Source organism: Ascaphus truei, chromosome 10 (genome assembly GCF_040206685.1).
Source record: "Ascaphus truei isolate aAscTru1 chromosome 10, aAscTru1.hap1, whole genome shotgun sequence".
Lineage (NCBI taxonomy): Eukaryota > Metazoa > Chordata > Amphibia > Anura > Ascaphidae > Ascaphus > Ascaphus truei.
This window is the reverse complement of record NC_134492.1, coordinates 59,384,323-59,410,898: the sequence shown is the minus strand read 5'-3', so window position 1 is coordinate 59,410,898 and position 26,576 is coordinate 59,384,323. Positions and strand designations below refer to the sequence as shown.

Genomic DNA, 26,576 nt, shown 5'->3' with positions numbered 1-26,576 from the left:
GTCCCCCTTACCGAGACCCCGAGACGCGGTAATGTCCCCCTTACCGAGACGCAGTAATGTCCCCCTTACCGAGACGCGGTAATGTCCCCCTTACCGAGACCCCGAGACGCGGTAATGTCCCCCTTACCGAGACCCCGAGACACGCGGTAATGTCCCCCTTACCGAGACCCCGAGACGCGGTAATGTCCCCCTTACCGAGACCCCGAGACGCGGTAATGTCCCCCTTACCGAGACGCGGTAATGTCCCCCTTACCGAGACCCCGAGACGCGGTAATATCCCCCTTACCGAGACGCGGTAATGTCCCCCTTGCCGAGACCCCAAGACGCGGTAATGTCCCCCTTACCGAGACCCGAGACGCGGTAATGTCCCCCTTACCGAGACACCGAGACGCGGTAATGTCCCCCTTACCGAGACGCGGTAATGTCCCCCTTACCGAGACGCGGTAATGTCCCCTTTACCGAGACGCGGTAATGTCTCCCTTACGAGACCCCGAGACGCGGTAATGTCCCCCTTACGAGACCCCGAGACACGGTAATGTCCCCCTTACCGAGACGCGGTAATGTCCCCCTTACTGAGACCCCGAGACGCGGTAATGTCTCCCTTACGAGACCCCGAGACGCTGTAATGTCTCCCTTACCGAGACGCGGTAATGTCTCCCTTACCAAGACCCCGAGACGCGGTAATGTCTCCCTTACCGAGACCCCGAGACGCGGTAATGTCCCCCTTACCGAGACCCCGAGACGCTGTAATGTCTCCCTTACGAGACCCCGAGACGCGGTAATGTCCCCCTTACGAGACCCCGAGACGCGGTAATGTCCCCCTTTCCGAGACCCCGAGACGCTGTAATGTCTCCCTTACCGAGACCCCGAGACGCTGTAATGTCTCCCTTACCGAGACCCCGAGACGCGGTAATGTCTCCCTTACCGAGACCCCGAGACGCGGTAATGTCCCCCTTACCGAGACCCTGAGTCGCGGTAATGTCCCCCTTACCGAGACCCCGAGACGCGGTAATGTCCCCCTTACCGAGACCCCGAGACGCGGTAATGTCCCCCTTACCGAGACCCCGAGACGCGGTAATGTCCCCCTTACCGAGACGCAGTAATGTCCCCCTTACCGAGACGCGGTAATGTCCCCCTTACCGAGACCCCGAGACGCGGTAATGTCCCCCTTACCGAGACCCCGAGACACGCGGTAATGTCCCCCTTACCGAGACCCCGAGACGCGGTAATGTCCCCCTTACCGAGACCCCGAGACGCGGTAATGTCCCCCTTACCGAGACGCGGTAATGTCCCCCTTACCGAGACCCCGAGACGCGGTAATATCCCCCTTACCGAGACGCGGTAATGTCCCCCTTGCCGAGACCCCAAGACGCGGTAATGTCCCCCTTACCGAGACCCGAGACGCGGTAATGTCCCCCTTACCGAGACACCGAGACGCGGTAATGTCCCCCTTACCGAGACGCGGTAATGTCCCCCTTACCGAGACGCGGTAATGTCCCCTTTACCGAGACGCGGTAATGTCTCCCTTACGAGACCCCGAGACGCGGTAATGTCCCCCTTACGAGACCCCGAGACACGGTAATGTCCCCCTTACCGAGACGCGGTAATGTCCCCCTTACTGAGACCCCGAGACGCGGTAATGTCTCCCTTACGAGACGCTGTAATGTCTCCCTTACCGAGACGCGGTAATGTCTCCCTTACCAAGACCCCGAGACGCGGTAATGTCTCCCTTACCGAGACCCCGAGACGCGGTAATGTCCCCCTTACCGAGACCCCGAGACGCTGTAATGTCTCCCTTACGAGACCCCGAGACGCGGTAATGTCCCCCTTACGAGACCCCGAGACGCGGTAATGTCCCCCTTTCCGAGACCCCGAGACGCGGTAATGTCCCCCTTTCCGAGACCCCGAGACGCTGTAATGTCTCCCTTACCGAGACCCCGAGACGCTGTAATGTCTCCCTTACCGAGACCCCGAGACGCGGTAATGTCTCCCTTACCGAGACCCCGAGACGCGGTAATGTCCCCCTTACCGAGACCCTGAGTCGCGGTAATGTCCCCCTTACCGAGACCCCGAGACGCGGTAATGTCCCCCTTACCGAGACCTGGTAACGTCCCCCTTACCGAGACCCCGAGACGCGGTAATGTCCCCCTTACCGAGACCCCGAGACGCGGTAATGTCCCCCTTACCGAGGCCCCGAGACGCGGTAATGTCCCCCTTACCGAGACCCCGAGACGCGGTAATGTCCCCCTTACCGAGGCCCCGAGACGCGGTAATGTCCCCCTTACTGAGACCCCGAGACGCGGTAATGTCCCCCTTACCGAGACCCCGAGACGCGGTAATGTCCCCCTTACCGAGACCCCGAGACCTGGTAACGTCCCCCTTACCGAGGCCCCGAGACGCGGTAATGTCCCCCTTACCGAGACCCCGAGACGCGGTAATGTCCCCCTTACCGAGACCCCGAGACGCGGTAATGTCCCCCTTACCGAGACCCCGAGACGCGGTAATGTCCCCCTTACCGAGGCCCCGAGACGCGGTAATGTCCCCCTTACCGAGACCCCGAGACGCGGTAATGTCCCCCTTACCGAGACCCCGAGACGCGGTAATGTCCCCCTTACCGAGACCCCGAGACGCGGTAATGTCCCCCTTACCGAGACCCCGAGACGCGGTAATGTCCCCCTTACCGAGACCCCGACACGCGGTAATGTCCCCCTTACCGAGACCCCGAGACGCGGTAATGTCCCCCTTACCGAGACCCCGAGACGCGGTAATGTTCCCCTTACCGAGACGCGGTAATGTCCCCCTAACCGAGATGCGGTAATGTCCCCCTTACCGAGACCCCGAGACGTGGTAATGTCCCACTTACCGAGACCCGAGACACGGTAATGTCCCCCTTACCTAGATGTGGTAATGTCCCCCTTACCGAGACGCGGTAATGTTCCCCTTACCGAGACGCGGTAATGTCCCCCTTACCGAGACGCGGTAATGTCCCCCTTACCGAGACGCGGTAATGTCCCCCTTACCGAGACGCGGTAATGTCCCCCTTACCGAGACCCCGAGACGCGGTAATGTACCCCTTACCGAGACCCCGAGACGCGGTAATGTACCCCTTACCGAGACGCGGTAATGTCCCCCTTACCGAGACGCGGTAATGTCCCCCTTACTGAGACCCCGAGACGCGGTAATGTCTCCCTTACGAGACCCCGAGACGCTGTAATGTCTCCCTTACCGAGACGCGGTAATGTCTCCCTTACCAAGACCCCGAGACGCGGTAATGTCTCCCTTACCGAGACCCCGAGACGCGGTAATGTCTCCCTTACCGAGACCCCGAGACGCGGTAATGTCTCCCTTACCGAGACCCCGAGACGCGGTAATGTCCCCCTTACCGAGACCCCGAGACGCGGTAATGTTCCCCTTACCGAGACGCGGTAATGTCCCCCTAACCGAGATGCGGTAATGTCCCCCTTACCGAGACCCCGAGACGTGGTAATGTCCCACTTACCGAGACCCGAGACACGGTAATGTCCCCCTTACCTAGATGTGGTAATGTCCCCCTTACCGAGACGCGGTAATGTTCCCCTTACCGAGACGCGGTAATGTCCCCCTTACCGAGACGCGGTAATGTCCCCCTTACCGAGACGCGGTAATATCCCCCTTACCGAGACGCGGTAATGTCCCCCTTGCCGAGACCCCAAGACGCGGTAATGTCCCCCTTGCCGAGACCCCGAGACGCGGTAATGTCCCCCTTACCGAGACACCGAGACGCGGTAATGTACCCCTTACCGAGACGCGGTAATGTCCCCCTTACCGAGACGCGGTAATGTCCCCCTTACTGAGACCCCGAGACGCGGTAATGTCTCCCTTACGAGACCCCGAGACGCTGTAATGTCTCCCTTACCGAGACGCGGTAATGTCTCCCTTACCAAGACCCCGAGACGCGGTAATGTCTCCCTTACCGAGACCCCGAGACGCGGTAATGTCTCCCTTACCGAGACCCCGAGACGCGGTAATGTCTCCCTTACCGAGACCCCGAATCGCGGTAATGTCTCCCTTACCGAGACCCCGAGACGCGGTAATGTCTCCCTTACCGAGACCCCGAGACACGGTAATGTCCCCCTTACCGAGGCCCCGAGACGCAGTAATGTCCCCCTTACCGAGACCCCGAGACGCGGTAATGTCCCCCTTACCGAGACCCCGAGACGTGGTAATGTCCCCCTTACCGAGACCTGGTAACGTCCCCCTTACCGAGACCCCGAGACGCGGTAATGTCCCCCTTACCGAGACCCCGAGACGCGGTAATGTCTCCCTTACTGAGACCCCGAGACGCGGTAATGTCCCCCTTACCGAGACCCCGATACGCGGTAATATCTCCCTTACCGAGGCCCCGAGACGCGGTAATGTCCCCCTTACCGAGACCCCGAGACGAGGTAATGTCCCCCTTACCGAAACCCCGAGACGCGGTAATGTCCCCCTTACCGAGACGCAGTAATGTCCCCCTTACCGAGACGCGGTAATGTCCCCCTTACCGAGACCCCGAGACGCGGTAATGTCCCCCTTACCGAGACCCCGAGACACGCGGTAATGTCCCCCTTACCGAGACCCCGAGACGCGGTAATGTCCCCCTTACCGAGACCCCGAGACGCGGTAATGTCCCCCTTACCGAGACGCGGTAATGTCCCCCTTACCGAGACCCCGAGACGCGGTAATATCCCCCTTACCGAGACGCGGTAATGTCCCCCTTGCCGAGACCCCAAGACGCGGTAATGTCCCCCTTACCGAGACCCGAGACGCGGTAATGTCCCCCTTACCGAGACACCGAGACGCGGTAATGTCCCCCTTACCGAGACGCGGTAATGTCCCCCTTACCGAGACGCGGTAATGTCCCCTTTACCGAGACGCGGTAATGTCTCCCTTACGAGACCCCGAGACGCGGTAATGTCCCCCTTACGAGACCCCGAGACACGGTAATGTCCCCCTTACCGAGACGCGGTAATGTCCCCCTTACTGAGACCCCGAGACGCGGTAATGTCTCCCTTACGAGACGCTGTAATGTCTCCCTTACCGAGACGCGGTAATGTCTCCCTTACCAAGACCCCGAGACGCGGTAATGTCTCCCTTACCGAGACCCCGAGACGCGGTAATGTCCCCCTTACCGAGACCCCGAGACGCTGTAATGTCTCCCTTACGAGACCCCGAGACGCGGTAATGTCCCCCTTACGAGACCCCGAGACGCGGTAATGTCCCCCTTTCCGAGACCCCGAGACGCTGTAATGTCTCCCTTACCGAGACCCCGAGACGCTGTAATGTCTCCCTTACCGAGACCCCGAGACGCGGTAATGTCTCCCTTACCGAGACCCCGAGACGCGGTAATGTCCCCCTTACCGAGACCCTGAGTCGCGGTAATGTCCCCCTTACCGAGACCCCGAGACGCGGTAATGTCCCCCTTACCGAGACCTGGTAACGTCCCCCTTACCGAGACCCCGAGACGCGGTAATGTCCCCCTTACCGAGACCCCGAGACGCGGTAATGTCCCCCTTACCGAGGCCCCGAGACGCGGTAATGTCCCCCTTACCGAGACCCCGAGACGCGGTAATGTCCCCCTTACCGAGGCCCCGAGACGCGGTAATGTCCCCCTTACTGAGACCCCGAGACGCGGTAATGTCCCCCTTACCGAGACCCCGAGACGCGGTAATGTCCCCCTTACCGAGACCCCGAGACCTGGTAACGTCCCCCTTACCGAGGCCCCGAGACGCGGTAATGTCCCCCTTACCGAGACCCCGAGACGCGGTAATGTCCCCCTTACCGAGACCCCGAGACGCGGTAATGTCCCCCTTACCGAGACCCCGAGACGCGGTAATGTCCCCCTTACCGAGGCCCCGAGACGCGGTAATGTCCCCCTTACCGAGACCCCGAGACGCGGTAATGTCCCCCTTACCGAGACCCCGAGACGCGGTAATGTCCCCCTTACCGAGACCCCGAGACGCGGTAATGTCCCCCTTACCGAGACCCCGAGACGCGGTAATGTCCCCCTTACCGAGACCCCGACACGCGGTAATGTCCCCCTTACCGAGACCCCGAGACGCGGTAATGTCCCCCTTACCGAGACCCCGAGACGCGGTAATGTTCCCCTTACCGAGACGCGGTAATGTCCCCCTAACCGAGATGCGGTAATGTCCCCCTTACCGAGACCCCGAGACGTGGTAATGTCCCACTTACCGAGACCCGAGACACGGTAATGTCCCCCTTACCTAGATGTGGTAATGTCCCCCTTACCGAGACGCGGTAATGTTCCCCTTACCGAGACGCGGTAATGTCCCCCTTACCGAGACGCGGTAATGTCCCCCTTACCGAGACGCGGTAATGTCCCCCTTACCGAGACGCGGTAATGTCCCCCTTACCGAGACCCCGAGACGCGGTAATGTACCCCTTACCGAGACCCCGAGACGCGGTAATGTACCCCTTACCGAGACGCGGTAATGTCCCCCTTACCGAGACGCGGTAATGTCCCCCTTACTGAGACCCCGAGACGCGGTAATGTCTCCCTTACGAGACCCCGAGACGCTGTAATGTCTCCCTTACCGAGACGCGGTAATGTCTCCCTTACCAAGACCCCGAGACGCGGTAATGTCTCCCTTACCGAGACCCCGAGACGCGGTAATGTCTCCCTTACCGAGACCCCGAGACGCGGTAATGTCTCCCTTACCGAGACCCCGAGACGCGGTAATGTCCCCCTTACCGAGACCCCGAGACGCGGTAATGTTCCCCTTACCGAGACGCGGTAATGTCCCCCTAACCGAGATGCGGTAATGTCCCCCTTACCGAGACCCCGAGACGTGGTAATGTCCCACTTACCGAGACCCGAGACACGGTAATGTCCCCCTTACCTAGATGTGGTAATGTCCCCCTTACCGAGACGCGGTAATGTTCCCCTTACCGAGACGCGGTAATGTCCCCCTTACCGAGACGCGGTAATGTCCCCCTTACCGAGACGCGGTAATATCCCCCTTACCGAGACGCGGTAATGTCCCCCTTGCCGAGACCCCAAGACGCGGTAATGTCCCCCTTGCCGAGACCCCGAGACGCGGTAATGTCCCCCTTACCGAGACACCGAGACGCGGTAATGTACCCCTTACCGAGACGCGGTAATGTCCCCCTTACTGAGACCCCGAGACGCGGTAATGTCTCCCTTACGAGACCCCGAGACGCTGTAATGTCTCCCTTACCGAGACGCGGTAATGTCTCCCTTACCAAGACCCCGAGACGCGGTAATGTCTCCCTTACCGAGACCCCGAGACGCGGTAATGTCTCCCTTACCGAGACCCCGAGACGCGGTAATGTCTCCCTTACCGAGACCCCGAATCGCGGTAATGTCTCCCTTACCGAGACCCCGAGACGCGGTAATGTCTCCCTTACCGAGACCCCGAGACACGGTAATGTCCCCCTTACCGAGGCCCCGAGACGCAGTAATGTCCCCCTTACCGAGACCCCGAGACGCGGTAATGTCCCCCTTACCGAGACCCCGAGACGTGGTAATGTCCCCCTTACCGAGACCTGGTAACGTCCCCCTTACCGAGACCCCGAGACGCGGTAATGTCCCCCTTACCGAGACCCCGAGACGCGGTAATGTCTCCCTTACTGAGACCCCGAGACGCGGTAATGTCCCCCTTACCGAGACCCCGATACGCGGTAATATCTCCCTTACCGAGGCCCCGAGACGCGGTAATGTCCCCCTTACCGAGACCCCGAGACGAGGTAATGTCCCCCTTACCGAAACCCCGAGACGCGGTAATGTCCCCCTTACCGAGACCCCGAGACGCGTTAATGTCCCCCTTACCGGGTCCCCGAGACGCGGTAATGTCCCCCTTACCGAGACCCCGAGACGCGGTAATGTCCCCCTTACCGAGACCACGAGACGCGGTAATGTCCCCCTTACCGAGACCCCGAGACGCGATAATGTCCCCCTTACCGAGACCCCGAGACGCGGTAATGTCCCCTTTACTGAAACCCCGAGACGCGGTAATGTCCCCCTTACCGAGACGCGGTAATGTCCCCCTTACCGAGACGCGGTAATGTCCCCCTTACCGAGACGCGGTAATGTCCCCTTTACCGAGACGCGGTAATGTCCCCTTTACTGAAACCCCGAGACGCGGTAATGTCCCCCTTACCGAGACGCGATAATATCCCCCTTACCGAGACGCGGTAATGTCCCCCTTACCGAGACGCGGTAATGTCCCCCTTACCGAGACCCCGAGACGCGGTAATGTCCCCCCTTTCCGAGACCCAGAGACACGCGGTAATGTCCCCCTTACCGAGACACGCGGTAATGTCCCCCTAACCGAGATGCGGTAATGTCCCACTTACCGAGAACCCGAGACGCGGTAATGTCCCCCTTACCGAGACCCCGAGACACGGTAATGTCCCCCTTACCGAGATGCGGTAATGTCCCCCTTACCGAGACGCGGTAATGTCCCCCTTACCGAGACGCGGTAATGTCCCCCTTACCGAGACGCGGTAATGTCCCCCTTACCGAGACGCGGTAATGTCCCCCTTACCGAGACGCGGTAATGTCCCCCTTACCGAGACGCGGTAATGTCCCCCTTACCGAGACCCCGAGACGCGGTAATGTACCCCTAACCGAGACCCCGAGACGCGGTAATGTACCCCTTACCGAGACGCGGTAATGTCCCCCTTACCGAGACGCGTTAATGTCCCCCTTACCGAGACACCGAGACGCGGTAATGTACCCCTTACCGAGACACCGAGACGCGGTAATGTACCCCTTACCGAGACGCGGTAATGTCCCCCTTCCCGAGACGCGGTAATGTCCCCCTTACCGAGACCCCGAGACGCGGTAATGTCCCCCTTACCGAGACCCCGAGACGCGGTAATGTCCCCCTTACCGAGACCCCGAGACGCGGTAATGTCCCCCTTACCGAGACCCCGAGACGCGGTAATGTCCCCCTTACCGAGACCCCGAGACGCGGTAATGTCCCCTTTACTGAAACCCCGAGACGCGGTAATGTCCCCCTTATCGAGACGCGGTAATGTCCCCCTTACCGAGACGCGGTAATGTCCCCCTTACCGAGACGCGGTAATGTCCCCCTTACCGAGATGCGGTAATGTCCCCCTTACCGAGACGCGGTAATGTCCCCCTTACCGGGACCCCGAGACGCGGTAATGTCCCCCTTACCGAGACGCGATAATGTCCCCCTTACCGAGACGCGATAATGTCCCCCTTACCGAGACGCGGTAATGTCCCCCTTACCGAGACCCCGAGACGTGGTAATGTCCCACTTACCGAGACCCGAGACACGGTAATGTCCCCCTACCTAGACGCGGTAATGTTCCCCTTACCGAGACGCGGTAATGTCCCCCTTACCGAGACGCGGTAATGTCCCCCTTACCGAGACGCGGTAATATCCCCCTTACCGAGACGCGGTAATGTCCCCCTTGCCGAGACCCCAAGACGCGGTAATGTCCCCCTTGCCGAGACCCCGAGACGCGGTAATGTCCCCCTTACCGAGACACCGAGACGCGGTAATGTACCCCTTACCGAGACGCGGTAATGTCCCCCTTACCGAGACGCGGTAATGTCCCCCTTACTGAGACCCCGAGACGCGGTAATGTCTCCCTTACGAGACCCCGAGACGCTGTAATGTCTCCCTTACCGAGACGCGGTAATGTCTCCCTTACCAAGACCCCGAGACGCGGTAATGTCTCCCTTACCGAGACCCCGAGACGCGGTAATGTCTCCCTTACCGAGACCCCGAGACGCGGTAATGTCTCCCTTACCGAGACCCCGAATCGCGGTAATGTCTCCCTTACCGAGACCCCGAGACGCGGTAATGTCTCCCTTACCGAGACCCCGAGACACGGTAATGTCCCCCTTACCGAGGCCCCGAGACGCAGTAATGTCCCCCTTACCGAGACCCCGAGACGCGGTAATGTCCCCCTTACCGAGACCCCGAGACGTGGTAATGTCCCCCTTACCGAGACCTGGTAACGTCCCCCTTACCGAGACCCCGAGACGCGGTAATGTCCCCCTTACCGAGACCCCGAGACGCGGTAATGTCTCCCTTACTGAGACCCCGAGACGCGGTAATGTCCCCCTTACCGAGACCCCGATACGCGGTAATATCTCCCTTACCGAGGCCCCGAGACGCGGTAATGTCCCCCTTACCGAGACCCCGAGACGAGGTAATGTCCCCCTTACCGAAACCCCGAGACGCGGTAATGTCCCCCTTACCGAGACCCCGAGACGCGTTAATGTCCCCCTTACCGGGTCCCCGAGACGCGGTAATGTCCCCCTTACCGAGACCCCGAGACGCGGTAATGTCCCCCTTACCGAGACCACGAGACGCGGTAATGTCCCCCTTACCGAGACCCCGAGACGCGATAATGTCCCCCTTACCGAGACCCCGAGACGCGGTAATGTCCCCTTTACTGAAACCCCGAGACGCGGTAATGTCCCCCTTACCGAGACGCGGTAATGTCCCCCTTACCGAGACGCGGTAATGTCCCCCTTACCGAGACGCGGTAATGTCCCCTTTACCGAGACGCGGTAATGTCCCCTTTACTGAAACCCCGAGACGCGGTAATGTCCCCCTTACCGAGACGCGATAATATCCCCCTTACCGAGACGCGGTAATGTCCCCCTTACCGAGACGCGGTAATGTCCCCCTTACCGAGACCCCGAGACGCGGTAATGTCCCCCCTTTCCGAGACCCAGAGACACGCGGTAATGTCCCCCTTACCGAGACACGCGGTAATGTCCCCCTAACCGAGATGCGGTAATGTCCCACTTACCGAGAACCCGAGACGCGGTAATGTCCCCCTTACCGAGACCCCGAGACACGGTAATGTCCCCCTTACCGAGATGCGGTAATGTCCCCCTTACCGAGACGCGGTAATGTCCCCCTTACCGAGACGCGGTAATGTCCCCCTTACCGAGACGCGGTAATGTCCCCCTTACCGAGACGCGGTAATGTCCCCCTTACCGAGACGCGGTAATGTCCCCCTTACCGAGACGCGGTAATGTCCCCCTTACCGAGACCCCGAGACGCGGTAATGTACCCCTAACCGAGACCCCGAGACGCGGTAATGTACCCCTTACCGAGACGCGGTAATGTCCCCCTTACCGAGACGCGTTAATGTCCCCCTTACCGAGACACCGAGACGCGGTAATGTACCCCTTACCGAGACACCGAGACGCGGTAATGTACCCCTTACCGAGACGCGGTAATGTCCCCCTTCCCGAGACGCGGTAATGTCCCCCTTACCGAGACCCCGAGACGCGGTAATGTCCCCCTTACCGAGACCCCGAGACGCGGTAATGTCCCCCTTACCGAGACCCCGAGACGCGGTAATGTCCCCCTTACCGAGACCCCGAGACGCGGTAATGTCCCCCTTACCGAGACCCCGAGACGCGGTAATGTCCCCTTTACTGAAACCCCGAGACGCGGTAATGTCCCCCTTATCGAGACGCGGTAATGTCCCCCTTACCGAGACGCGGTAATGTCCCCCTTACCGAGACGCGGTAATGTCCCCCTTACCGAGATGCGGTAATGTCCCCCTTACCGAGACGCGGTAATGTCCCCCTTACCGGGACCCCGAGACGCGGTAATGTCCCCCTTACCGAGACGCGATAATGTCCCCCTTACCGAGACGCGATAATGTCCCCCTTACCGAGACGCGGTAATGTCCCCCTTACCGAGACCCCGAGACGCGGTAATGTCCCCCCTTTCCGAGACCCAGAGACACGCGGTAATGTCCCCCTTACCGAGACACGCGGTTATGTCCCCCTTACCGAGACACGCGGTAATGTCCCCCTTACCGAGACCCCGAGACGCGGTAATGTCCCCCTTACCGAGACGCGGTAATGTCCCCCTAACCGAGATGCGGTAATGTCCCCCTTACCGACACGCGGTAATGTCCCCCTTACCGAGACACGCGGTAATGTCCCCCTTACCGAGACACGCGGTAATGTCCCCCTTACCGAGACACGCGGTATTGTCCCCCTTACCGAGACACGCAATAATGTCCCCCTTACCGGGATCCTGAGACACGCGGTATTGTCTCCCTTACCGGGATCCTGAGACACGCGGTAATGTCCCCCTTACCGGGATCCTGAGACACGTGGTAATGTCCCCCTTACCGGGATCCTGAGACACGCGGTAATGTCCCCCTTACCGAGACACGCGGTAATGTCCCGCTTACCGAGACACGCGGTAATGTCCCCCTTACCGAGATCCCGAGACACGCGGTAATGTCCCCCTTACCGAGACACGCGGTAATGTCATCCTTACCGAGACACGCGGTAATGTCCCCCTTTCCAAGACCCCGAAGCACGCGGTAATGTCCCCCTTACCGAGACTTCGAGACACCCGGTAATGTCCCCCTTACCGAGACCCCGAGACGTGGTAATGTCCCCCTTACCGAGACCTCGAGACGCGGTAATGTCCCCCTTACCGAGACACGCGGTAATGTCATCCTTACCGAGACATGCAGTAATGTCCCCCTTTCCAAGACCCCGAAGCACGCGGTAATGTCCCCCTTACCGAGACATCGAGACACGCTGTAATGTCCCCCTTATCGAGACAAACGGTAATGTCCCCCTTACCAAGACCCCGAGACGCGGTAATGTCCCCCTTACCGAGACCCCGAGACGCGGTAATGTCCCCCTTACCGAGACCCCGAGACGCGGTAATGTCCCCCTTACCGAGACCCCGAGACGCGGTAATGTCCCCTTTACTGAAACCCCGAGACGCGGTAATGTCCCCCTTATCGAGACGCGGTAATGTCCCCCTTACCGAGACGCGGTAATGTCCCCCTTACCGAGACGCGGTAATGTCCCCCTTACCGAGATGCGGTAATGTCCCCCTTACCGAGACGCGGTAATGTCCCCCTTACCGGGACCCCGAGACGCGGTAATGTCCCCCTTACCGAGACGCGATAATGTCCCCCTTACCGAGACGCGATAATGTCCCCCTTACCGAGACGCGATAATGTCCCCCTTACCGAGACGCGGTAATGTCCCCCTTACCGAGACCCCGAGACGCGGTAATGTCCCCCCTTTCCGAGACCCAGAGACACGCGGTAATGTCCCCCTTACCGAGACACGCGGTTATGTCCCCCTTACCGAGACACGCGGTAATGTCCCCCTTACCGAGACCCCGAGACGCGGTAATGTCCCCCTTACCGAGACGCGGTAATGTCCCCCTAACCGAGATGCGGTAATGTCCCCCTTACCGACACGCGGTAATGTCCCCCTTACCGAGACACGCGGTAATGTCCCCCTTACCGAGACACGCGGTAATGTCCCCCTTACCGAGACACGCGGTATTGTCCCCCTTACCGAGACACGCAATAATGTCCCCCTTACCGGGATCCTGAGACACGCGGTATTGTCTCCCTTACCGGGATCCTGAGACACGCGGTAATGTCCCCCTTACCGGGATCCTGAGACACGTGGTAATGTCCCCCTTACCGGGATCCTGAGACACGCGGTAATGTCCCCCTTACCGAGACACGCGGTAATGTCCCGCTTACCGAGACACGCGGTAATGTCCCCCTTACCGAGATCCCGAGACACGCGGTAATGTCCCCCTTACCGAGACACGCGGTAATGTCATCCTTACCGAGACACGCGGTAATGTCCCCCTTTCCAAGACCCCGAAGCACGCGGTAATGTCCCCCTTACCGAGACTTCGAGACACCCGGTAATGTCCCCCTTACCGAGACCCCGAGACGTGGTAATGTCCCCCTTACCGAGACCTCGAGACGCGGTAATGTCCCCCTTACCGAGACACGCGGTAATGTCATCCTTACCGAGACATGCAGTAATGTCCCCCTTTCCAAGACCCCGAAGCACGCGGTAATGTCCCCCTTACCGAGACATCGAGACACGCTGTAATGTCCCCCTTATCGAGACAAACGGTAATGTCCCCCTTACCAAGACTTCGAGACACGCGGTAATGTCCCCCTTTTCTGAGACTTCGAGACACGCGGTAATGTCCCCCTTACCGAGACTTCGAGACACGCGGTAATGTCCCCCTTACCGTGACCCCGAGACACGTGGTAATGTCCCCCTTACCGAGACACGTGGTAATGTCCCCCTTACCGAGACACATGGTAATGTCCCCGTTACCGAGATCCTGAGACACACGGTAATGTCCCCCCTTACCAAGACCCTAAGATGCGGTAATGTCCCCCCTTACCAAGACCCTGAGATGCGGTAATGTCCCCCCTTACCAAGACCCTGAAATGCGGTAATGTCCCCCTTACCGAGACCCGCGGTAATGTCCCTGTTACCGAGACCCCGAGACGCGGTAATGTCCCCCCTTACCGAGACCCCGAGACACGGTAATGTCCCCCTTACCGAGACTTCGAGACGCGGTAATATCCCCCTTACCGAGACACGCGATAATGTCCCCCTTTCCAAGACCCCGAAGCACACGGTAATGTCCCCCTTACCGAGACACGCGGTAATGTCCCCCTTACCGAGACTTCGAGACACGCGGTAATGTCCCCCTTACTGAGACTTCGAGACACGCTGTAATGTCCCCCTTACTGAGACTTCGAGACACGCGGTAATGTCCCCCTTACCGAGACCCCGAGACGCGGTAATGTCCCCCTTACCGAGACACACGGTAATGTCCCCCTTACCGAGACTTCGAGACACACGGTAATGTCCCCCTTACTGAGACTTCGAGACACGCGGTAATGTCCCCCTTACTGAGACTTCCAGATACGCGGTAATGTCCCCCTTACCGAGACTTCGAGACACGCGGTAATGTCCCCCTTACGAGACTTCGAGACACACGGTAATGTCCCCCTTACCGAGATCCCGAGACGCGGTAATGTCCCCCTTACCGAGACCCCGAGACACGCGGTAATGTCCCCCCTTACCGAGACACGGGGTAATGTCTCCCTTACCAAGACCCCGAGATGCGGTAATGTCTCCCTTACCGAGACCCCGAGACGCGGTAATGTCCCCCTTACCAAGACCCCAAGACGCGGTAATGTCCCCCTTACCGAGACCCCGAGACACGCGGTAATGTCCCCCCTTACCAAGACCCCGAGACGCGGTAATGTCCCCCTTACCGAGACCCGAGACACACGTAATGATGTCCCCCTTACCGAGACCCCGAGATGCGGTAATGTCCCCCTTACCGAGACCCAGACACGTGGTATTGTCCCACTTACTGAGACTCCGAGATGCGGTAATGTCCCCCTTACTGAGAACCTGAGACACGTGGTAATGTCCCCCTTACCGAGACACGTGGTAATGTCCCCCTTACCGAGACACGTGGTAATGTCCCCCTTACCGAGACCCCGAGACACGCGGTAATGTTCCCCCTTACCGAGACCCCGAGACACGCGGTAATGTCCCTCTTACCAAGACCCCGAGACACGCGGTAATGTCCCCCTTACCAAGACCCCAAGATGTGGTAATGTCCCCCTTACCGAGACGCGGTAATGTCCCCCTTACCGAGACCCCGAGACGCGGTAATGTCCCCCTTACCGAGACCCAGAGACGCGGTAATGTCCCCCCTTTCCGAGACCCAGAGACACGCGGTAATGTCCCCCTTACCGAGACACGCGGTAATGTCCCCCTTACCGAGACACGTGTTAATGTCCCCCTTACCGAGACACGCGGTAATGTCCCCCTTACCGAGACACGCAGTAATGTCCCCCTTACCGGGATCCTGAGACACGCGGTATTGTCTCCTTTACCGGGATCCTGAGACACGCGGTAATGTCCCCCTTACCGGGATCCTGAGACACGTGGTAATGTCCCCCTTACCGGGATCCTGAGACACGCGGCAATGTCCCCCTTACCGAGACACGCGGTAATGTCCCGCTTACCGAGACACGCGGTAATGTCCCCCTTACCGAGACCCCGAGACACGCGGTAATGTCCCCCTTACCGAGACACGCGGTAAAGTCATCCTTACCGAGACACGCGGTAATGTCCCCCTTTCCAAGACCCCGAAGCACGCGGTAATGTCCCCCTTACCGAGACTTCGAGACACGCGGTAATGTCCCCCTTACCGAGACTTCGAGACACCCGGTAATGTCCCCCTTACCGAGACCCCGAGACGTGGTAATGTCCCCCTTACCGAGACCCCGAGACGCGGTAATGTCCCCCTTACCGAGACACGCGGTAATGTCATCCTTACCGAGACATGCGGTAATGTCCCCCTTTCCAAGACCCCGAAGCACGCGGTAATGTCCCCCTTACCAAGACTTCGAGACACGCGGTAATGTCCCCCTTTTCTGAGACTTCGAGACACGCGGTAATGTCCCCCTTACCGAGCCTTCGAGACACGCGGTAATGTCCCCCATACCGTGACCCCGAGACACGTGGTAATGTCCCCCTTACCGAGACACGTGGTAATGTCCCCATTACCGAGATCCTGAGACACACGGTAATGTCCCCCCTTACCAAGACCCTGAGATGCGGTAATGTCCCCCCTTACCAAGACCCTGAGATGCGGTAATGTCCCCCCTTACCAAGACCCTGAGATGCGGTAATGTCCCCCTTACCGAGACCCGCGGTAATGTCCCTGTTACCGAGACCCCGAGACGCGGTAATGTCCCCCCTTACCGAGACCCCGAGACGCGGTAATGTCCCCCTTACCGAGACTTCGAGACGCGGTAATGTCCCCCTTACCGAGACACGCGATAATGTCCCCCTTTCCAAGACCCCGAAGCACACGGTAATGTCCCCCTTACCGAGACCCCGAGATGCGGTAATGTCTCCCTTACCGAGACCCCGAGACGCGGTAATGTCCCCCTTACCGAGACCCCAAGACGCGGTAATATCCCCCTTCCCGAGACACGCGGTAATGTCCCCCCTTACCAAGACCCCGAGACGCGGTAATGTCCCCCTTACCGAGACCCGAGACACACGTAATGTCCCCCTTACCGAGACCCCGAGATGCGGTAATGTCCCCCTTACCGAGACCCAGACACGTGGTATTGTCCCACTTACTGAGACTCCGAGATGCGATAATGTCCCCCTTACCGAGACCCAGAGTCACGTGGTAATGTCCCCCTTACCGAGACACGTGATAATGTCCCCCTTACTGAGACCCTGAGACACGTGGTAATGTCCCCCTTACCGAGACACGTGGTAATGTCCCCCTTACCGAGACACGTGGTAATGTCCCCCTTACCGAGACACGTGGTAATGTCCCCCTTACCGAGACACGTGGTAATGTCCCCCTTACCGAGACCCCGAGACGCGGTAATGTCCCCCTTACCGAGACCCAGAGACGCGGTAATGTCCCCCCTTTCCGAGACCCAGAGACACGCGGTAATGTCCCCCTTACCGAGACACGCGGTAATGTCCCCCTTACTGAGACCCCGAGACGCGGTAATGTCTCCCTTACGAGACCCCGAGACGCTGTAATGTCTCCCTTACCGAGACGCGGTAATGTCTCCCTTACCAAGACCCCGAGACGCGGTAATGTCTCCCTTACCGAGACCCCGAGACGCGGTAATGTCTCCCTTACCGAGACCCCGAATCGCGGTAATGTCTCCCTTACCGAGACCCCGAGACGCGGTAATGTCTCCCTTACCGAGACCCCGAGACACGGTAATGTCCCCCTTACCGAGGCCCCGAGACGCAGTAATGTCCCCCTTACCGAGACCCCGAGACGCAGTAATGTCCCCCTTACCGAGACCCCGAGACGCGGTAATGTCCCCCTTACCGAGACCTGGTAACGTCCCCCTTACCGAGACCCCGAGACGCGGTAATGTCCCCCTTACCGAGACCCCGAGACGCGGTAATGTCTCCCTTACTGAGACCCCGAGACGCGGTAATGTCCCCCTTACCGAGACCCCGATACGCGGTAATATCTCCCTTACCGAGGCCCCGAGACGCGGTAATGTCCCCCTTACCGAGACCCCGAGACGAGGTAATGTCCCCCTTACCGAAACCCAGAGACGCGGTAATGTCCCCCTTACCGAGACCCCGAGACGCGTTAATGTCCCCCTTACCGGGTCCCCGAGACGCGGTAATGTCCCCCTTACCGAGACCCCGAGACGCGGTAATGTCCCCCTTACCGAGACCACGAGACGCGGTAATGTCCCCCTTACCGAGACCCCGAGACGCGGTAATGTCCCCCTTACCGAGACCCCGAGACGCGGTAATGTCCCCTTTACTGAAACCCCGAGACGCGGTAATGTCCCCCTTACCGAGACGCGGTAATGTCCCCCTTACCGAGACGCGGTAATGTCCCCCTTACCGAGACGCGGTAATGTCCCCTTTACCGAGACGCGGTAATGTCCCCCTTACCGAGACGCGGTAATGTCCCCCTTACCGGGACCCCGAGACGCGGTAATGTCCCCCTTACCAAGACGCGATAATATCCCCCTTACCGAGACGCGGAAATGTCCCCCTTACCGAGACGCGGTAATGTCCCCCTTACCGAGACCCCGAGACGCGGTAATGTCCCCCCTTTCCGAGACCCAGAGACACGCGGTAATGTCCCCCTTACCGAGACACGCGGTAATGTCCCCCTAACCGAGATGCGGTAATGTCCCACTTACCGAGAACCCGAGACGCGGTAATGTCCCCCTTACCGAGACCCCGAGACACGGTAATGTCCCCCTTACCGAGACGCGGTAATGTCCCCCTTACCGAGACGCGGTAATGTCCCCCTTACCGAGACGCGGTAATGTCCCCCTTACCGAGACGCGGTAATGTCCCCCTTACCGAGACGCGGTAATGTCCCCCTTACCGAGACGCGGTAATGTCCCCCTTACCGAGACCCCGAGACGCGGTAATGTACCCCTAACCGAGACCCCGAGACGCGGTAATGTACCCCTTACCGAGACGCGGTAATGTCCCCCTTACCGTGACGCGTTAATGTCCCCCTTACCGAGACCCCGAGACGCGGTAATGTCCCCCTTACCGAGACGCGGTAATGTCCCCCTTACCGAGACACCGAGACGCGGTAATGTACCCCTTACCGAGACGCGGTAATGTCCCCCTTCCCGAGACGCGGTAATGTCCCCCTTACCGAGACCCCGAGACGCGGTAATGTCCCCCTTACCGAGACCCCGAGACGTGGTAATGTCCCCCTTACCGAGACCCCGAGACGCGGTAATGTCCCCCTTACCGAGACCCGGAGACGCGGTAATGTCCCCCTTACCGAGACCCCGAGACGCGGTAATGTCCCCTTTACTGAAACCCCGAGACGCGGTAATGTCCCCCTTATCGAGACGCGGTAATGTCCCCCTTACCGAGACGCGGTAATGTCCCCCTTACCGAGACGCGGTAATGTCCCACTTACCGAGATGCGGTAATGTCCCCCTTACCGAGACGCGGTAATGTCCCCCTTACCGGGACCCCGAGACGCGGTAATGTCCCCCTTACCGAGACGCGATAATGTCCCCCTTACCGAGACGCGATAATGTCCCCCTTACCGAGACGCGGTAATGTCCCCCTTACCGAGACCCCGAGACGCGGTAATGTCCCCCCTTTCCGAGACCCAGAGACACGCGGTAATGTCCCCCTTACCGAGACACGCGGTTATGTCCCCCTTACCGAGACACGCGGTAATGTCCCCCTTACCGAGACCCCGAGACGCGGTAATGTCCCCCTTACCGAGACGCGGTAATGTCCCCCTAACCGAGATGCGGTAATGTCCCCCTTACCGACACGCGGTAATGTCCCCCTTACCGAGACACGCGGTAATGTCCCGCTTACCGAGACACGCGGTAATGTCCCCCTTACCGAGATCCCGAGACACGCGGTAATGTCCCCCTTACCGAGACACGCGGTAATGTCATCCTTACCGAGACACGCGGTAATATCCCCCTTTCCAAGACCCCGAAGCACGCGGTAATGTCCCCCTTACCGAGACTTCGAGACACGCGGTAATGTCCCCCTTACCGAGACTTCGAGACACCCGGTAATGTCCCCCTTACCGAGACCCCGAGACGTGGTAATGTCCCCCTTACCGAGACCCCGAGACGCGGTAATGTCCCCCTTACCGAGACACGCGGTAATGTCATCCTTACCGAGACATGCAGTAATGTCCCCCTTTCCAAGACCCCTAAGCACGCGGTAATGTCCCCCTTACCGAGACATCGAGACACGCTGTAATGTCCCCCTTATCGAGACAAACGGTAATGTCCCCCTTACCAAGACTTCGAGACACGCGGTAATGTCCCCCTTTTCTGAGACTTCGAGACACGCGGTAATGTCCCCCTTACCGAGACTTCGAGACACGCGGTAATGTCCCCCTTACCGTGACCCCGAGACACGTGGTAATGTCCCCCTTACCGAGACACGTGGTAATGTCCCCCTTACCGAGACACATGGTAATGTCCCCGTTACCGAGATCCTGAGACACACGGTAATGTCCCCCCTTACCAAGACCCTGAGATGCGGTAATGTCCCCCCTTACCAAGACCCTGAGATGCGGTAATGTCCCCCCTTACCAAGACCCTGAAATGCGGTAATGTCCCCCTTACCGAGACCCGCGGTAATGTCCCTGTTACCGAGACCCCGAGACGCGGTAATGTCCCCCCTTACCGAGACCCCGAGACACGGTAATGTCCCCCTTACCGAGACTTCGAGACGCGGTAATATCCCCCTTACCGAGACACGCGATAATGTCCCCCTTTCCAAGACCCCGAAGCACACGGTAATGTCCCCCTTACCGAGACACGCGGTAATGTCCCCCTTACCGAGACTTCGAGACACGCGGTAATGTCCCCCTTACTGAGACTTCGAGACACGCTGTAATGTCCCCCTTACTGAGACTTCGAGACACGCGGTAATGTCCCCCTTACCGAGACCCCGAGACGCGGTAATGTCCCCCTTACCGAGACACACGGTAATGTCCCCCTTACCGAGACTTCGAGACACACGGTAATGTCCCCCTTACTGAGACTTCGAGACACGCGGTAATGTCCCCCTTACTGAGACTTCCAGATACGCGGTAATGTCCCCCTTACCGAGACTTCGAGACACGCGGTAATGTCCCCCTTACGAGACTTCGAGACACACGGTAATGTCCCCCTTACCGAGATCCCGAGACGCGGTAATGTCCCCCTTACCGAGACCCCGAGACACGCGGTAATGTCCCCCCTTACCGAGACACGGGGTAATGTCTCCCTTACCAAGACCCCGAGATGCGGTAATGTCTCCCTTACCGAGACCCCGAGACGCGGTAATGTCCCCCTTACCGAGACCCCAAGACGCGGTAATGTCCCCCTTACCGAGACCCCGAGACACGCGGTAATGTCCCCCCTTACCAAGACCCCGAGACGCGGTAATGTCCCCCTTACCGAGACCCGAGACACACGTAATGATGTCCCCCTTACCGAGACCCCGAGATGCGGTAATGTCCCCCTTACCGAGACCCAGACACGTGGTATTGTCCCACTTACTGAGACTCCGAGATGCGGTAATGTCCCCCTTACTGAGACCCTGAGACACGTGGTAATGTCCCCCTTACCGAGACACGTGGTAATGTCCCCCTTACCGAGACACGTGGTAATGTCCCCCTTACCGAGACCCCGAGACACGCGGTAATGTCCCCCCTTACCGAGACCCCGAGACACGCGGTAATGTCCCTCTTACCAAGACCCCGAGACACGCGGTAATGTCCCCCTTACCAAGACCCCAAGATGTGGTAATGTCCCCCTTACCGAGTCGCGGTAATGTCCCCCTTACCGAGACCCCGAGACGCGGTAATGTCCCCCTTACCGAGACCCAGAGACGCGGTAATGTCCCCCCTTTCCGAGACCCAGAGACACGCGGTAATGTCCCCCTTACCGAGACACGCGGTAATGTCCCCCTTACCGAGACACGTGTTAATGTCTCCCTTACCGAGACACGCGGTAATGTCCCCCTTACCGAGACACGCAGTAATGTCCCCCTTACCGGGATCCTGAGACACGCGGTATTGTCTCCTTTACCGGGATCCTGAGACACGCGGTAATGTCCCCCTTACCGGGATCCTGAGACACGTGGTAATGTCCCCCTTACCGGGATCCTGAGACACGCGGTAATGTCCCCCTTACCGAGACACGCGGTAATGTCCCGCTTACCGAGACACGCGGTAATGTCCCCCTTACCGAGACCCCGAGACACGCGGTAATGTCCCCCTTACCGAGACACGCGGTAAAGTCATCCTTACCGAGACACGCGGTAATGTCCCCCTTTCCAAGACCCCGAAGCACGCGGTAATGTCCCCCTTACCGAGACTTCGAGACACGCGGTAATGTCCCCCTTACCGAGACTTCGAGACACCCGGTAATGTCCCCCTTACCGAGACCCCGAGACGTGGTAATGTCCCCCTTACCGAGACCCCGAGACGCGGTAATGTCCCCCTTACCGAGACACGCGGTAATGTCATCCTTACCGAGACATGCGGTAATGTCCCCCTTTCCAAGACCCCGAAGCACGCGGTAATGTCCCCCTTACCAAGACTTCGAGACACGCGGTAATGTCCCCCTTTTCTGAGACTTCGAGACACGCGGTAATGTCCCCCTTACCGAGCCTTCGAGACACGCGGTAATGTCCCCCATACCGTGACCCCGAGACACGTGGTAATGTCCCCCTTACCGAGACACGTGGTAATGTCCCCCTTACCGAGACACGTGGTAATGTCCCCATTACCGAGATCCTGAGACACACGGTAATGTCCCCCCTTACCAAGACCCTGAGATGCGGTAATGTCCCCCCTTACCAAGACCCTGAGATGCGGTAATGTCCCCCCTTACCAAGACCCTGAGATGCGGTAATGTCCCCCTTACCGAGACCCGCGGTAATGTCCCTGTTACCGAGACCCCGAGACGCGGTAATGTCCCCCCTTACCGAGACCCCGAGACGCGGTAATGTCCCCCTTACCGAGACTTCGAGACGCGGTAATGTCCCCCTTACCGAGACACGCGATAATGTCCCCCTTTCCAAGACCCCGAAGCACACGGTAATGTCCCCCTTACCGAGACCCCGAGATGCGGTAATGTCTCCCTTACCGAGACCCCGAGACGCGGTAATGTCCCCCTTACCGAGACCCCAAGACGCGGTAATGTCCCCCTTCCCGAGACACGCGGTAATGTCCCCCCTTACCAAGACCCCGAGACGCGGTAATGTCCCCCTTACCGAGACCCGAGACACACGTAATGTCCCCCTTACCGAGACCCCGAGATGCGGTAATGTCCCCCTTACCGAGACCCAGACACGTGGTATTGTCCCACTTACTGAGACTCCGAGATGCGATAATGTCCCCCTTACCGAGACCCAGAGTCACGTGGTAATGTCCCCCTTACCGAGACACGTGATAATATCCCCCTTACTGAGACCCTGAGACACGTGGTAATGTCCCCCTTACCGAGACACATGGTAAAGTCCCCCTTACCGAGACACGTGGTAATGTCCCCCTTACCGAGACACGTGGTAATGTCCCCCTTACCGAGACACGTGGTAATGTCCCCCTTACCGAGACCCCGAGACGCGGTAATGTCCCCCTTACAGAGACCCAGAGACGCGGTAATGTCCCCCCTTTCCGAGACCCAGAGACACGCGGTAATGTCCCCCTTACCGAGACACGCGGTAATGTCCCCCTTACCGAGACACGCGGTAATGTCCCCCTTACCGAGACACGCGTTAATGTCCCCCTTACCGAGACACGCGGTAATGTCCCCCTTACCGAGACACGCGGTAATGTCCCCCTTACCGAGACACGCAGTAATGTCCCCCTTACCGGGATCCTGAGACACGCGGTATTGTCTCCCTTACCGGGATCCTGAGACACGCGGTAATGTCCCCCTTACCGGGATCCTGAGACACGTGGTAATGTCCCCCTTACCGGGATCCTGAGACACGCGGTAATGTCCCCCTTACCGAGACACGTGGTAATGTCCCGCTTACCGAGACACGCGGTAATGTCCCCCTTACCGAGACCCCGAGACACGCGGTAATGTCCCCCTTACCGAGACACGCGGTAAAGTCATCCTTACCGAGACACGCGGTAATGTCCCCCTTTCCAAGACCCCGAAGCACGCGGTAATGTCCCCCTTACCGAGACTTCGAGACACGCGGTAATGTCCCCCTTACCGAGACTTCGAGACACCCGGTAATGTCCCCCTTACCGAGACCCCGAGACGTGGTAATGTCCCCCTTACCGAGACCCCGAGACGCGGTAATGTCCCCCTTACCGAGACACGCGGTAATGTCATCCTTACCGAGACATGCGGTAATGTCCCCCTTTCCAAGACCCCGAAGCACGCGGTAATGTCCCCCTTACCAAGACTTCGAGACACGCGGTAATGTCCCCCTTTTCTGAGACTTCGAGACACGCGGTAATGTCCCCCTTACCGAGACTTCGAGACACGCGGTAATGTCCCCCATACCGTGACCCCGAGACACGTGGTAATGTCCCCCTTACCGAGACACGTGGTAATGACCCCCTTACCGAGACACGTGGTAATGTCCCCATTACCGAGATCCTGAGACACACGGTAATGTCCCCCCTTACCAAGACCCTGAGATGCGGTAATGTCCCCCCTTACCAAGACCCTGAGATGCGGTAATGTCCCCCCTTACCAAGACCCTGAGATGCGGTAATGTCCCCCCTTACCAAGACCCTGAGATGCGGTAATGTCCCCCTTACCGAGACCCGCGGTAATGTCCCTGTTACCGAGACCCCGAGACGCGGTAATGTCCCCCCTTACCGAGACTTCGAGACGCGGTAATGTCCCCCTTTCCAAGACCCCGAAGCACACGGTAATGTCCCCCTTACCGAGACCCCGAGATGCGGTAATGTCTCCCTTACCGAGACCCCGAGACGCGGTAATGTCCCCCTTACCGAGACCCCAAGACGCGGCAATGTCCCCCTTACCGAGACCCCGAGACGCGGTAATGTCCCCCTTACCGAGACCCCAAGACGCGGCAATGTCCCCCTTACCGAGACCCCGAGACACGCGGTAATGTCCCCCCTTACCAAGACCCCGAGACGCGGTAATGTCCCCCTTACCGAGACCCGAGACACACGTAATGTCCCCCTTACCGAGACCCCGAGATGCGGTAATGTCCCCCCTTACCGAGACCCAGACACGTGGTATTGTCCCACTTACTGAGACTCCGAGATGCGATAATGTCCCCCTTACTGAGACCCTGAGACACGTGGTAATGTCCCCCTTACCGAGACACGTGGTAATGTCCCCCTTACCGAGACACGTGGTAATGTCCCCCTTACCGAGACCCCGAGACACGCGGTAATGTCCCCCCTTACCGAGACCCCGAGACACGCGGTAATGTCCCTCTTACCAAGACCCCGAGACACGCGGTAATGTCCCCCTTACCAAGACCCCAAGATGTGGTAATGTCCCCCTTACCGAGACGTGGTAATGTCCCCCTTACCGAGACCCCGAGACGCGGTAATGTCCCCCTTACCGAGACCCAGAGACGCGGTAATGTCCCCCCTTTCCGAGACCCAGAGACACGCGGTAATGTCCCCCTTACCGAGACACGCGGTAATGTCCCCCTTACCGAGACACGCGGTAATGTCCCCCTTACCGAGACACGCGTTAATGTCCCCCTTACCGAGACACGCGGTAATGTCCCCCTTACCGAGACACGCGGTAATGTCCCCCTTACCGAGACACGCGGTAATGTCCCCCTTACCGAGACACGCGGTAATGTCCCCCTTACCGAGACACGTGGTAATGTCCCCCTTACCGAGACACGTGGTAATGTCCCCCTTACCGAGACCCCGAGACGCGGTAATGTCCCCCTTACAGAGACCCAGAGACGCGGTAATGTCCCCCCTTACCGAGACCCCGAGACGCGGTAATGTCCCCCTTACCGAGACCCCAAGACGCGGTAATGTCCCCCTTCCCGAGACACGCGGTAATGTCCCCCCTTACCAAGACCCCGAGACGCGGTAATGTCCCCCTTACCGAGACCCGAGACACACGTAATGTCCCCCTTACCGAGACCCCGAGATGCGGTAATGTCCCCCTTACCGAGACCCAGACACGTGGTATTGTCCCACTTACTGAGACTCCGAGATGCGATAATGTCCCCCTTACCGAGACCCAGAGTCACGTGGTAATGTCCCCCTTACCGAGACACGTGATAATATCCCCCTTACTGAGACCCTGAGACACGTGGTAATGTCCCCCTTACCGAGACACATGGTAAAGTCCCCCTTACCGAGACACGTGGTAATGTCCCCCTTACCGAGACACGTGGTAATGTCCCCCTTACCGAGACACGTGGTAATGTCCCCCTTACCGAGACCCCGAGACGCGGTAATGTCCCCCTTACAGAGACCCAGAGACGCGGTAATGTCCCCCCTTTCCGAGACCCAGAGACACGCGGTAATGTCCCCCTTACCGAGACACGCGGTAATGTCCCCCTTACCGAGACACGCGGTAATGTCCCCCTTACCGAGACACGCGTTAATGTCCCCCTTACCGAGACCCCGAGATGCGGTAATGTCCCCCCTTACCGAGACCCAGACACGTGGTATTGTCCCACTTACTGAGACTCCGAGATGCGATAATGTCCCCCTTACTGAGACCCTGAGACACGTGGTAATGTCCCC

At 59.1% G+C, this 26,576-nt stretch overlaps 1 protein-coding gene across 2 annotated transcripts in view; it reads left to right on the top strand.

Moving 5' to 3' along the window:
- Positions 1-26,576, top strand: part of VAV3 (vav guanine nucleotide exchange factor 3) — a 229,582-nt gene that overhangs the window by 192,826 nt on the left and 10,180 nt on the right. The gene's annotated exons all lie outside the window — the stretch shown is intronic.